This window comes from Mercenaria mercenaria, chromosome 8 (assembly GCF_021730395.1).
Source record: "Mercenaria mercenaria strain notata chromosome 8, MADL_Memer_1, whole genome shotgun sequence".
NCBI lineage: Eukaryota > Metazoa > Mollusca > Bivalvia > Venerida > Veneridae > Mercenaria > Mercenaria mercenaria.
Genome location: NC_069368.1, coordinates 5012709 through 5027501, shown reverse-complemented (window position 1 = coordinate 5027501; position 14793 = coordinate 5012709). Strand labels below are relative to the sequence as shown.

The 14793-nt window shown below is 33.2% G+C and overlaps 1 protein-coding gene across 4 annotated transcripts in view; it reads left to right on the top strand.

The window, feature by feature from the left end:
* The window catches only part of LOC123523153 (neurotensin receptor type 1-like), a 328743-nt gene that overhangs the window by 134645 nt on the left and 179305 nt on the right, over positions 1-14793 (top strand). Inside the window, exon 1 of one of the 4 annotated variants that reach the window (XM_045300820.2) lies at positions 5554-5703. The exons of the other annotated variants lie outside the window; for them this stretch is intronic. The gene's annotated coding sequence lies outside the window, so the exon portion shown is untranslated. Of the gene's footprint in view, positions 1-5553; positions 5704-14793 lie in introns of those variants that run through there. 4 annotated transcript variants of the gene reach the window in all.

Here is a 14793-nt window from a genome sequence, read left to right as displayed (position 1 = left end):
TCAGAACCCCAGCTCAAAGATCAAGGTCACAGTTGACAGTCAAATGTTTACATGGCATGAATAGGGTCTGTTTCATGTCCAGTCCATAACTCTGTTATTCATTAAGGGATTTTAATATTACATGGCAAAATATTCCCCATATGAGACAACGTGTCATGCACAAAACCCGGATCCCTAGCTCAAAGGTCAAGGTCACATTTGGAGATCAAAGGTCAACAGGTTTTCTTTCCTGTCCGGTCCATAGCTCTGTCATCCATCAAGGGATTACAATATTACTTTGCATAAATGTTCCCCATGATAAGATGACGTGTCATGTGCAAAACCCAGAACCCTAGCTTAATGGTCAAGGTCATACTTGGAGATCAAATGTCAATAGGATTTTTTTCCTGTCCGGTCTATAACTTTGTCATGCAAAACAGGATTTAAATATAAGTTGGCACAACTATTTCCCTGGATGAGACAACGTGTCCTGCGCAGGAACCTGGTCCCTAGGTTTAAGGTCAAGGTCACACTTAGAGGCCAAAGGGCAGATACATGAATGACTTTGTACGGAGAATTTCTTCTTCAAGCATGGAGGGATTTTGATGTAACTTGGCACAAATGTTCACCACCATGAGACGGAAGCCAGGTTCCTAGTTCTAAGGTCCAGGCCCCGTGTTCACAAAACATTTTCAGTCTCAGCTGAGTTTGATAATGAAACGGTATTTGTCATTTATATCTAAACAGCATGTTTAAAGGTAAATTTTACATTAATAACTATTTTCAAGTGACTATTCAGTATTGATAGTTAGTCTTACTTGGAATTTAACCATGAAGTTTTAGTAAAATTGATATTAAAATTTCAAACTCAAACTTAGCTGAGACCGAAAAATGTTTTGTGAACACGGGGCTAGGTCACGCTTAGAGGTGAAAGGTCAAATTCAAGAATGACTGTTCGGAGAATTTCTTCTTCATGCATGGAGAGATTTTGATGTAACTTGTCACAAATGTTCACTCTCTAATGTTAAAGTTTTGTTTGGACTTATAAAGATTTAAAAAAAAGAATTAGGATTAATTATCTTCCCTTTGTTGTTACTATAAATAAAAGTAGAGAAAATTAGGTGCCTTCCAGTAGGGGATTTTGTTTTGCATGGCAATACCTCATTCACTTGTTTGTCATTAATCTACGTATTTTTAATTTCTTTGTAGTTTGAGAATAGTCAAAGAAAATTCTTAAGCCAAACTGTTCACTTTCAGCTTTTGTTTGAGAAATTCATTTTTTATGGGAAAGAGTGTTTTGCTTAATGCGTTTTACCTATGTAATCACAATATCAGCGTTTTACAATACATAACATTTGATTTCAAGACGTGATAAAAACATATCGCAACGTAAACTGATTGCATGTCGGATCCCAAAATTCTTATAGAGGTGCTATCTACATTTGTTGTAAATCAATTATCAGCACAAAAATTAGAAAAATATGGTGTTATTTCGAGAGCTTTCTAACGACTATTGGCAAATATTTGACTATATGTTTTGTTTTGCTTACTCTTTACTGACAGAACAACATTTTTTTGACAAAAAGTGTGCAGTTGAAAAGTGATTGTAGAATGTAACTGTTTTGATTGAAAACTGGTCATGTTATTTTTTCATTATAAAGGTTTAGTTGAAAGTATATTGCCATACTTTATTCTTTTTCATATAACATTCATTAGGTATTATTCAAATACCTATACTTACTTTCTTATCTACTATCTACTTATCAAATTTACCGCAGAAGTAAATCTTTATTGTAATCTATATACCTAAGACGGTTGCTGAAAGATATGCATGGAAGTACTCTACATATAATGTATTAAATTGATGTTCATCATGTTTTATATCAATGTAATAAAACTATGATAAAACTGACACGTTTACAGAATCTAGTGATATATTAAGTTGTCTGAAGCGATACCTACCGGGTAATGATTGTTATCTCACAGACTACAAAGAATGTGATGTTTATCAATCACACATTAAAATTTGTTTGACTGCTTCCATGGTTCTATATTGAAATTAAGGGGAAAAAAACTGTTTCAAATATTTTCTCTTAAGATAGCAGACCCTTCATAACAACTGGCGATTTCCGTACAATTTCGTGATTCGGCATCCATCGGACGAAATATAGCTAAACCGGAGAATGCCGAAACCACACATGTAGAATACGTAATTGCACGAAAACTGCCCACTGTCATTACGAGATCATTACCTAAAGCTACAGTCACACATACGGATATGTCCGTGCGTTGAGGTACGGTGCGGATAGGATTAGTCTGTGGGTGTATAACTACGGAGCAGTACGTCTTAGTACGGGAAAAATGGTGAGAAACAGGAAACAAACAAAACAATACAGGACGCGAATAAGTACGGATAGGTACGAGGTACTGCGTCGAATTACGTTTTACTGCGCCTTGCAACTTGCCCAACGCACGGACGGGTCTGCGGTAAACTACGTTGAACTATGCTTAAGTACGAGCAGCCTCGGATAACTACGTTCGGCTACGGCGAGGTACGTAACAGCACGGATAACTACGTTTAAGTACGTTTAACTACGGATGAATAATTTTTAGCCAAGTTGGACTAAAGTCACGCTCAAATAGCTACGGTTCGCTCAAACTTTTGTGCATGTTCAAAAGTTGGAGAAACTTGCAAGTTTGGAATAAGTTTTGAATACGTTTCGACCACGTTTTAGTACGGATTAATACGAATGACTACTCTGAGGTACGGCTCAGGTACGGATCGATACGGTTTACTACGTTTCTGTCCGTAGCTAGACGTAGCTATCCGCGCCGTATATGTGACTGGGGTATTAACTAAAAGAAACTAGCGACACGTTTATAGTGTTATGTCAGTACAACGTAAGCATGTGCGTTCTGTTCTGTAAACAAAACAGTGGTGTAATAACATTTCCGCTAAACATCGAACATAGATTAATATTTAAACATATTCAATCAATGTATTGTTTATAAAAATGAAACGTTCTAATGTACTCTATAGTAACATATTATCATAATTAAATCTGTCTAAATAGAAATCACAGGTAAAAATGAAATTGTCTTCGCACATATGTACATATATATCATATTTCAGTTTTAAGGGATATGCCTCCAGGCTTTTGAAAAAAAAAATGAAATCATGAAGTAACCGGTAGTAATTGTAAACAAAAAGTAGGATGCCCCAACTTCCTGTCACTGTACAACGTATGTCCTTTTTTCATATTTTATCTCTGATTTGACCGAAAGAAACCCCCTAAAAGACCCAGGTGCACGAAATCTAAAACAAAACCACAGGTCACAACGTCACATGTAGAATAATTATAGGTTAGCTTTGTATTGGGAAATATGCACGAGTTCTTCAGCGGAAATACTGCGCGACTTTAGGAGTGCAATATTCTTCCGCTGAAGAACGACTGCATATTTCCCGATACAAAGATAATAACCTTTTTATTACATACGCATCAACACGTATAAATATTATGTAAATATCATAAATATGTTCAATAGCCTGAATAGGATTGGCAATACTGAACTAAGTAGAAAACAATACTGCAACAACAAACACTGAATTACGTCACGCACCCGATATGAAATTCAGGCGTCAGTGTATCGAAAAATATTGACGTTTCCGGTACCAGCGTAACTTAACGGGGAATAGAAACGAGTATGTAATAATTCTCCTATTATGTTGCCTAATCCTAGGTGAAATAATGTTTGAAATACATGCCACACAAACTTTAACGTCATTTTATGCATATTTTGACAGGCAAATGTAATACATCTGATCTGGCTGTGTGAAATCCCAATACAAGCATCATATGGACAACGCCACACCCAGACTCCGGGTCTAAAACTTGACAAAACTTCGGACAGACGGACGGACGGACAGACGTACGGACAATGGCAAATATAAGTGTCCCCGCAGCACCCATCCTCCGAAAAAAATAGGGGAGGGGTACTGGGGGACATAATTATGTGATTCAGGGTATCCTGTGCAGTATTATGTACAAAATAAACGCTTAGTTTAAAACACTCAAAGGCGTTTGTCACGCTTATATGATGTGACAATGAATAAATGTATATCATATAATGGTTTTAACAATACTTATGCATTATACCTGTAATTTGCCTTAAGGAAATTTTAATTAACATAAACACTGATTGATTTGAAACATAGAAAAGGAACGATTTATTTCGTCCTAGAGTAAGTAATCTTTTAACATGACGATTGTGTAGATTCAAATGGAAATTGGTTGATAACTAGATAAAGATGATTCACCAGAATTTTAGAATAGCTCTTAAAAAGGAAAAGTCTTTTAACTATTTAAGGTGCTTTATTAAAGCTAGTTTGGAATGTCATTTTTGTCATGCGATACATATGTGTGTGATGATATTTGGGGAGTTATCTCACCTTCCTGGCGTTCTGTAACTAAACAAGATCTAAAGAGTTTGTATATTTTTCAGCTGAAAGTAATATTCAGCAGTCCTGCAACAGGATTATAAATTTACCTTCCAATAAACAGATTTTCTTGCCGAATTGCAATTCTAACCAGGTGTTGATAGATGCAAACATAAACCGGAAAATTGTTACTGAGCATCTTTTAACCTGATTAAACAACATATTATCAAGAAAGATGTTTTCAATTTATTAATTTAAAACAAAACAAATTCATTCAGTTAAACATCTACACTTGAAGCTACATTTCTGTGTTGACAGCAAAATATTTTCACTAAATAATTAAAAGATAGTAGTAGTAACGGTGCGAATATATGGACAATTTTGAAATTTAGTCATGTATTTGCAATGGTTTCGTCCAATATTCTTCCGTAGCCATTTGAAAACCTAATTATGGATGGAGGGTACAAAAAATAAATCTGTCAAAAACTGTCAAGTTTCCTCAGATCAAGTCCAAACTAGTACTGTGCTCATTTTTCGTGCTTCTAATACAATAAATGATTATTTTACAGGCGCATAGCGTTACCTTGCAGGTGTTTGTATATGAAGTAAAAAGCTATCTCAAAACAAGGGATAAAATCCTCACCTCTAACTTAGACACTAATGCTCTCGAAAGTTCCCGCTTATGTCTTACAGAAACTACGGCTCAGCTGAGAAAAAACTCAAACTTAGGGAAAAAGTTTAGTGAAAGCTAACTTGAGAAATTACTCAGCTGAGACAAATCTCAGACAGTGTTGAGAAATTCTGAACTGGGAATTTTTTCACTTTGTCTTGTGGAAATCAAGATTCTGTTTATCAGTTGTACTTTGCAAAAAGCTGTTGTTAATTGTTCGTGATTAGATTCTTGCTATAGAATCTTTATTCATTTGACCCAATCAAATAATCCTACATATTCAAAACGCCCGAATTCCGCATTTTTACCGAGGCCTGATATAACTTTCATTTGACGAAGTATTTTGTTATTAACAAACACCTGTTTTAAGTACTGAGTATAGTATATCGTATATCTGTTTCAATGTAAAATTCTTAAGCACGTCAAATATCTTCAAGGGCATCTTTATACTTTCGTCTGTTTCATAGTAAGATAAATTATTCTGCAGTTTCCAATATAAAGCAGTAAAGAGTGACATACGTTTAAACTTGCAGCAGTGAAATCTCATGGAAAGTACGATTTCTGTATTTCAAGTTATTTAGTTCTGTGTCATTCAAATGGATTTGCAGGTGGAATGGTGGGTACTATGTTTTTATATTTATTCATGGAAAAAAACAGACTGCTCTTAGTTGTGATTTAGTTCATAGTATTTGCTCATCATAACACTTTAGGAGGAGGATTGTACCAAAACGATCACTCTGTATGTCCTACAAGATTAGAAATAAATATCATAGTACTTTGTGGGTTAGTAAATATTGTTAATACGAGTAGAATAGTTAAATCGTTGCGGATAAGTTAATGCGATTTTTTAAGAATTTATTAAATTGAGTAATAATTATTCTGAATAGCATGTAAGCAATAAGACACCCACTAAGGGATACAATATTTAATGGAAATTGAAACAAATGACTCTGTACTAAAATCGACTTTAATTTTTTTTGAAAATCCAAAATGATATGATTTTCTGTTTTCCTTTTTTTAAATAACAATAAATTACGTTGACTCAAATTTCATCATAATGTTTTTAATTCGTCCTTAAACGTATCTGTAATTCGATAAATAGTACAAGAAAATGTTGGTATTAAACGTTCACTTTCTCTGTATTTAAACTGTTAAGGAACAGCAAAATATCTGAAATTAAAACAGTTGATTTCAGAAGTTTAATTTCTTAATAATTCAATGATAAGTAAGGAATAAGTTTGAAAACAAAACTGCGTACTTAAAATGTTGTAATTTGTCTGTAATTAAATATTGTATGAACAAATCTGAAGCCCAAACTGCGATACATGCTGAAGTCATCTCTCGTGAATAAATTTTGATTTAGAACGTGATTCAAAAATATACACACATTGGATGCATTTCCTATAAAAAGTTTATACATGCGTTATCTACGAGTACAAATGTTTTAGCAGGTATATTCAGCATTTACCTTTTTGATAGCTAACACAACCAGAAAATATAACGGAATCAGCTGCATAAGATAACAATTTGGAAAAGATGTTTATCATTTTATTTCACTGGAATAACAATGCGGCTGTAATTGATAGTATTGCAGCTTCGATTGGTATTAGATTATTCCATTGTTTTATATTAAATGCTTTGGAAAAAGTACTATAATCATGTATCGTTTCTTTAATCGTCGTGCCGCTGACAGATTTGCTATCGTGTAATTATTTTGGTACTACCCTTGCTTGATTTTTCACTTTTTACAAATCAGTTCTGGAATAAAGTGCTGTAAAATCATTTTGTTAAACATCAACATTAATAGTAGTTAAATATTCAAAGATTAAATATGGCATTTTCTTAAATAAATATTCTCTTAATTTTAAATTAAGTGTACATCTTAGTTATACACTGCTATTAACCACAAATAAGATGGATATTGTCTTTTTACGAACAGTGTAAGTGTTTTATTTGTTAAAATACTCATTTAATACGTTAGGTCTAATTTTCAGTTGTAGACCAACAAAACGTGTAAATTGTAAATGATTAATTTACAAATTGCGCGGCTTTTAATCAAAAACTTATTTGTTCTTATGTTGCTTTATTTTGTTGTTGTTGTTGTTGTTGTTTTCAAAATTTCATTCTAAAAGAATAAGTCTGGGGGTTTTCAACAACACTAATTGATTTGAACAGAAATAGGAAAAGTCTTGCTAATGTTTCATGGGATTTATTTAAACATCGTTTGCGATATTACCGTTACAGCTGTTCTGTGGTCGTCATTGGGAGTACGTTTCTCCATTTTGACTTTTTTTCTAATGAAACAAGATAATTTCATCAGCATACATTATAAATGTATTGAGAGTACAGTTGTTACGCTTGTCTGAAACGAATATCAGCCGCCTAGCAACGTTATTATCAGTTTAACGTTTCAGTAAACATATTTTCCGGATGGAGAAAGTTTCTATGAACCCAAATCCAAAATTGAATTCCGTGTTATTTCATCGTGCTACAAATTACCATGATTACGAAAAATGATGTATATTACAGACGCGTAACACTTAACTATGCGTGTGTACAGTTTGATAGCAGAAAAGATATGCTTGCTTAGCAGTGTTATATGTTTCCAAAAGGTCCTGTTGTTTTTTACAGCCGGTACAAGGGCGTCTTGAGTAGAACACTGTCTTATGGTAAAATTTTGATTTAACTCTATTATCATGAAAGGCTAGAACTAATAACAATACTGGAAAAAGTCTTAAATCTTGAAATGATTCGTCCGAAGCTATAAATGTAGCGATAAATGCATTTATTTTGACAAAATAAGCAAGCAAATATGAATTAAAAAAGAAGCTAACATTTAAATATGTCATGTCCTTCTAAAAAGCACAAATAAAAAATTACAAAGCCACTGTTTTATATCTTTCCATTTCGATATTACCTCGACGTACACATGACTTCACGTTGTTTGCTTGATCTGCCCTGATATCACGCAATTTAGTGTTAAATTTGGTAACAGTAAAAGAAATAGTGCTAATTTTCAAAAGTTTGTTTAATGAATAACAGTTTGTAATAATCAGTGTTTTGTTCTTAATTTTCCACTAAATCAAAACATCACAATGAATAAATTCTGATTGCAGGGAGAGATACAAAAATTCTTAACGTTAACGGATTTAAAAAAAACTCATGTAAATGTGGTAGCTTCGTATGTTTTAGATCAAACTTAAGTTCAAAAGAATTCCATATAGATCTTATTTATTCTATATCTATTTTATCTATCCAATCGCGAACGTTCATTTGCAACACGTGACCGTACAATATATTACGGTATTTGAACGCACGCGCGTACAAAAAAAAAACCCTGTATTTTCTGTATTTGGACGGTTAAACAATCCCATGTTAAACATACGATAAAGCCCGAAACGCGTGAAAATGTTCCGAACGTAAATCGGATTAAGTAGGTGCTCTATGTATAGAGCTTGATTATGCGTCTTGAAATCTGGATTTAGTTTGAGTTTTTTGTTTACAACACACTAAAACGATTCCATTGATAATACTGCTATCTGATTTAGATATTAATACGTTCGTTAATAATCAAAAACTTAAAAATACAGTAAAAAAGATCATCGGATGTTGGAATATTTGAAAAGTCGCTAAAAGAAGCCGTTTCGGGCGAAACCTAGAAATTGGAAGATATCAGCCCTGACTGTCTGAATTTTTTATTTAATGATTAAGAAACAAAATGGAGAAGATTATGAATGGCAGCGGACGGGCGGTCAGCATCCAAAACATGTCTGCTCTAAGTTTTCATCGGATCTTCACCAAACTTGCTGACAATGTTTGTGGGCATAACATCTCTGCCAATTTCGATAACCAGTCAAATTGCACCAGGCACTTGATTATAGTCCTTGAATGACTCGGAAAACGGGGAATTTAGCCTTGTCCGCTCTCTTAAGTCGAACAGTTTTCATTCGACCTTCACCAAACTTGCTGACAATGTTTGTGGGCATAATATTTCAGCCAAGTATTATTACCACCCAAATCGCCAAATGGCTGTTGTAGGGAGGTCGCACAATATACTTTTTAGCTCACCTGTCAAAAACTAGGTCAGTAGGTCAAATAATAGAAAAACCTTGTGACCTCGCTAAAGGCCATATTTTTCATGGGATCTGTATGAAAGTTGGTCTGAAAGTTTATCTTGATAATATCTACGTCAAGTTTGAAACTTGGTCACGTACAATCAGAAACAAGGTCAGTAGGTCTAAAAATAGAAAAACCTTGTGACCTCTCTAGAGGCCATATATTTCATGACATCTTCATGAAAATTGGTCAGAATGTTTATCTTGATGATATCTAGGTCAAGTTTGAAAGTGGGTTACGTGCCTTAAAAAACTAGGTCAGTAGGTCAAATAATAGAAAAACAGTGTGACCTCTCTAAAGGCCATATTTTTCAAGGGATCTGTATGAAAATTGGTCTGAATGTTCATCTTGATGATATCTAGATCAAGTTCGAAACTGGGTTATGTGCGGTCAAAAACTAGGTCAGTAGGTCTAAAAATAGAAAAACATTGTGACCTCTCTAGAGGCCATACTTGTGAATGGATCTCCATAAAAATTGGTCAGAATGTTCATCTTGATAATATCTAGGTCAAGTTTGAAACTGGGTTACGTGCCATCAAAAACTAGGTCAGTAGGTCAAATAATATAAAAACCTTTTGACCTCTCTAGAGGCCATACTTTTCATGGGATCTGTATGAAAGTTTGTCTGAATGTTTATCTTGATGATATCTAGGTCAGGTTTGAAACTGGGTCAACTGCAATCAAAAACTAGGTCAGTAGGTCTAAAATTATTAAAATCTTTTGACCTGTCTAGAGGCCATATTTTTCAATGGATCTTCATGAAAATGGATCTGAATGTTCATCTTGATGATATCTAGGTCAGTATCGAAACTGGGTCACGTGCGGTCAAAAACTAGGTCAGTAGGTATAAAAATAGAAAAACCTTGTGACCTCTCTAGAGGCCATATTTTCATGAGATCTTCATGAAAATGAATGAGAATGTTCAACTTGATGATATCTAGGTGAAGCTCAAAACAGGGTCACGTACCTTCGAAAACTAGGTCAATAGGTCAAATAATAGAAAAAACCTTGTGACCCCTCTAGAGGCCATATTTTTCAATGGATCTTCATGAAAATTGGTCAGAATTTTTATCTTGATAATATCTAGGTCAAGTTCAAAACTGGGACACATGAGCTCAAAAACTAGGTCACTATGTCAAATAATAGACAAAAACGACGTCATACTCAAAACTGGGTCATGTGGGAAGAGGTGAGCGATTCAGGGCCATCATGGTTATCTTGTTTTAATAATGATACGCAGAGAAAAAAAAACATTCAATGAATTATGTATATTACGTATAAATATAGAATAAAAAGGTTATTTAACGCCTAACATTGTTCTGTATAATATATATCTGCACTCATACTAAGCTGGAAAAAACTAGAAAAGGCAGAAATACAATATTCTGTGAAACATTTTTAATTTAAACTATTATTATAGTATGATAAAATAGATATAGAATAAAAAGGCTATTTAACATTGTACTGTACAATACGAGATATATTTGGACTCGTACCCAACTGAGAAAACCTCAATGTACAGAACAATGTTAACCTAATAATATTAAATGTGCCAAATCTAATATCGTATTATTTATGTTTTCTTGATACAGTATGACATTTATTCCACAAACTTGAATTAGTAATATAAGGACTATTTTGACAAGGGATTGTAGTTATAATAATATATAATATATTGCGTAAACAGGGGTTATTAAAAATCATATTCATGTTCAACTTAATTGCAGAAGAAAGTATAATTTCATGAATGTTTTTCTGTTGTTGTTGTTGTTGTTTTCTTTGGGTTGTTTTTGTTGTGGTTTATTCTTTTGTTTTTTTTTTATTCTTTTATTCATTTATTTATTTATTCATTCATTTTTTTTGTATATTTTAGTCATCTTACATTATTCAGATATGAATAAAATTCTAATCCTTTTATCGGAGTTATTTTAAAGTCGGGAAAAGTTTGTAAAATTTATCTACGTAATTTCAAAAACTCAGTTTTACCAAAAAATCGCTTTGTTATCAAAATTAGACACAATCTGAAACTCTATTAAGTAAGATGGTTTCTGAAAGATAAACACTATATAAACTGAAGACATAATGACTGTATCATATTTTATATTTACGGAATAAGAAAACGATGAACTGACAGGTGAGATTATATTGTCTACAGAGATGTTTATTGACCGGAAGACATTGTATATTTATTATGAATGTAATAGGTTTAATGACTTTTATAAATCTTATTTGAATCTCAATGATATCTGTAAGATTCTCCGTTGGTAGGATAGAACATGAGCAAGCAATATGATATTAGACTCGGTTAAGACAGGTTATAAATTATGTCCCTAGCACCGGCTAATGCGGAAATCTATGATACATAAAGTTTGAATGGTGACATCAGGACTTCATATCGAAAGTTTGGAAAATAACAGTTTGATATTTTATTATCTATAAATGTAGCTAATTGTTTTAACAATATTTCATAAGCATCACATATAGATAAACCGTATAGAAATGAATAAATTAGATAGAAACACATTGTCGATTGTGTACTGCCTAGCAACATACTGTTAGAAAGCGCAGGCATGAAAGAAATTGTTCTAGTGCATAGTGTATTCCTCTTGTTGTTAATAATGTAAAGGAATTCCAATCTTGAATTTTTGTCGGTGATCATTACTTTAAGCCATTTCAGATAACACACCAATTCGTCATCTGTTTATCAAATAATCAAGGTCTTTTTATGGTTTATCGTCTTCTCATAGTGCGTATGAACTGAGATTGTAAGTCCGAGTTGTTAAATATCTAAACATCTGAGCGATGACAATAAACCACGAGAAGGCCTTATTCATTCTAACATGCTGATTGGAATATTATGATTAAATCGTGTTGGATTTCTTTATCCCAGTATTAACTAACTGAACGTCATACGGTAATTTGACGTCATAATTGATGCCGAGCCGCCTGTCAACCATTGCTTATCGCAGAACATACAACGCTTGTCTCCCTTTTTTGGCTTAATCGACAATTAAATATAGCTATGTTAGAATAAACATATATCGAAACTTAAATCAAGGTTACAGATATACAGGTTTAGAAGTGATAAAACCCTCTATTGACCCATGTTGATACAAGGCAGACTCCAGTGAAGTACCAGATGCTGAGATATAATTTATTATGTTTCAGGCTGAGACGAAACCGATGCTACATTTTTAGAAATGAGTATGAAAGGAGATATTTTAAAGTGCTTTTTATTCGTTTGTATAATATTATGACATTTTGCAAGTAATCTTATTTGATCGTAGGAAAATATTTATTTAAGTGTGGGGGTAAAAGATAAAACATAATGCTTTTCCGCATTTTTTATAAATAAAAAAGTTATCTTGGATAAGCTCAAGTAATCCTAATGTCTGTAGGTTATGTTAATACAATTCCTCTAAAATTACTCGTGATATACATTGTACGTTCAATACATAGCAGTTCATGCAGAAGAGTCAGAAGAGTGTTCATTTATGGATTATTTAAACACAGCTGTTGTGAGTGGGCTTTGGGCTTATAATATTGATAAAGAACCATAGAGACTGGTTTATCAAAACCTGTATAGTAATTTTGTATAAAGCTGCTATTTTTAAATGTGTTATTTTTTCATCTGGCCTGACGATTGTGAAAATGCGTAAAAGCATTATGTTTTAATATTCAATTCCATGTTGTCCGAGAAAAATATGCATTTTGAATCGTTTCACTTTTCCTTTTTAAATTGTGTTTGGTTTAAGGTATCAGGACTGTAATAACAGTCGGCAGTTCACGTAATCTGTGTATGCTACATCGGCATTCTCCGGTATATACCGCAAGTCGTGTGCGAATTGAGCTACGTTTATTTCCGAATAAATCCGAATGTCTGTCGAGTGTTATTATAGGTCCGCTACTTCATTTGTTTAATTTATTTATTTAGTGATTAAAACTTTGTAAGTGAAATTGTAGTGTTTAGCTAAATGACCACCAAGTTTGTCAATTAAGATACAGCATAGATGTTTTATAGTTGACTGTTGAAATTCACATGGAAGAATTGTGTGTCACTTTCCTTTATACTGTAATAGACATAGTAATTCAGAATGTCGTTAGAAATGATACACATGCGCTAATTGCTTTTTGGAGAAAGATGTCGATGAATCTAACATTAAAAAAAAACGGCAAACTAATTCATCATCAAAAGTAGTGACCTCTTTGATGTAGAATACAACTGCACTTGACACGGAAGAAGTATTGGATGATCAGATTATTTAATCATTGCCAATCAAGAACATGCTCCTTTTGGCGATTATTGTCATTCGTGAACACTTTAACCTGGGCAAATACTGCCGATCACGAACATATTCCAAAGAACTTTCGTCTCAAATACACTAATTGGACAAAAGGTACAAAAGAGTTTTCAGAAATAGATTTGACATCTGTATGCAGTTATAGAGATCCAGAGTATTTATGTTTTGTTTGTTTGATCTTTTCTTAAACCCAAAAGCAAGCAAACGGATTTATTTCATAAAAACGGAAAAATACTTCAGTTGTTTGAATCCTTGACAAAGTTGTGCAGAGCACCACAGACCAGTCAACTAACTTAACATTGTAAGGTAAAGCTTATGCTTGAAAAAGAATACTTCTTAGGTATTAAATCACATCATGTATTGTTTAAATAATAAGACATAGGGTTATTACAAGTTAAAATCTCATTTTCAGAATACCTTACTAGTTCGTCTAGAGCATGCGCAACAACACTTTTTATACATTTCTTTCGCAGTACTGTCGTATTGTAACCTAACAGAGATTTCTAGAGAAATTTGCTATTCCGTTCGTATTTGTAAAAATCATATACTTTGGTAGACTCAACTATGCTTTCTATGTTATAAGTTATAATTGAGTTACATTTCATACGAACACAATTGAATTTTTAATACGATAATTATCGATGCAAATATGATTGGGTAATCAAGAATGCATCGTTTATGAGAAATATTTGATATCCTCAAAGAACACATAATTCAATAAAGTTTCATACCTTCAAAATCTAGAATCGCAACATTGATTGAAAGCAAATATTCTTTGAAACCGTCATGATATTGCTTTCTTTTCTTATTCTCTGTATAATCAAGACATGTTTTATCTTCGGGCGAGCGTAGCGAGGGAGAAAATTAAACAAGTACAATTTGCAAAATAGCTTGATATACTAATGATTGCAACAGTCAGTAATACTTATCAACATGTATAAAACGAGTTTGTACGTTTCTATATTTGTCGTTTTCATGCAATATATGTCCTAGTACCTTTTGAACTATGATGCAAAATTTATCTAGCACCCTTATTATCATAAAAAACGCTTAAAGATGCTTATATATATGCCATAAACCTTGCACGGATGCAAATTCATCCTCCGCCAGTGCAGAAACAGAGAGATCTGACCAGAGGAAAAAGAATGGGAGAAAGGAGGCTTGTCCGGCTAACTTAGCCTGGCTCCTTCTGAATTCAACGTGCCAGCAGTAGAGCAACGATACATGCAAAACTAGTTTTCCTGAGAGAAACTTGTACAATATCACTTTGCCAACCATTTCTACAATAT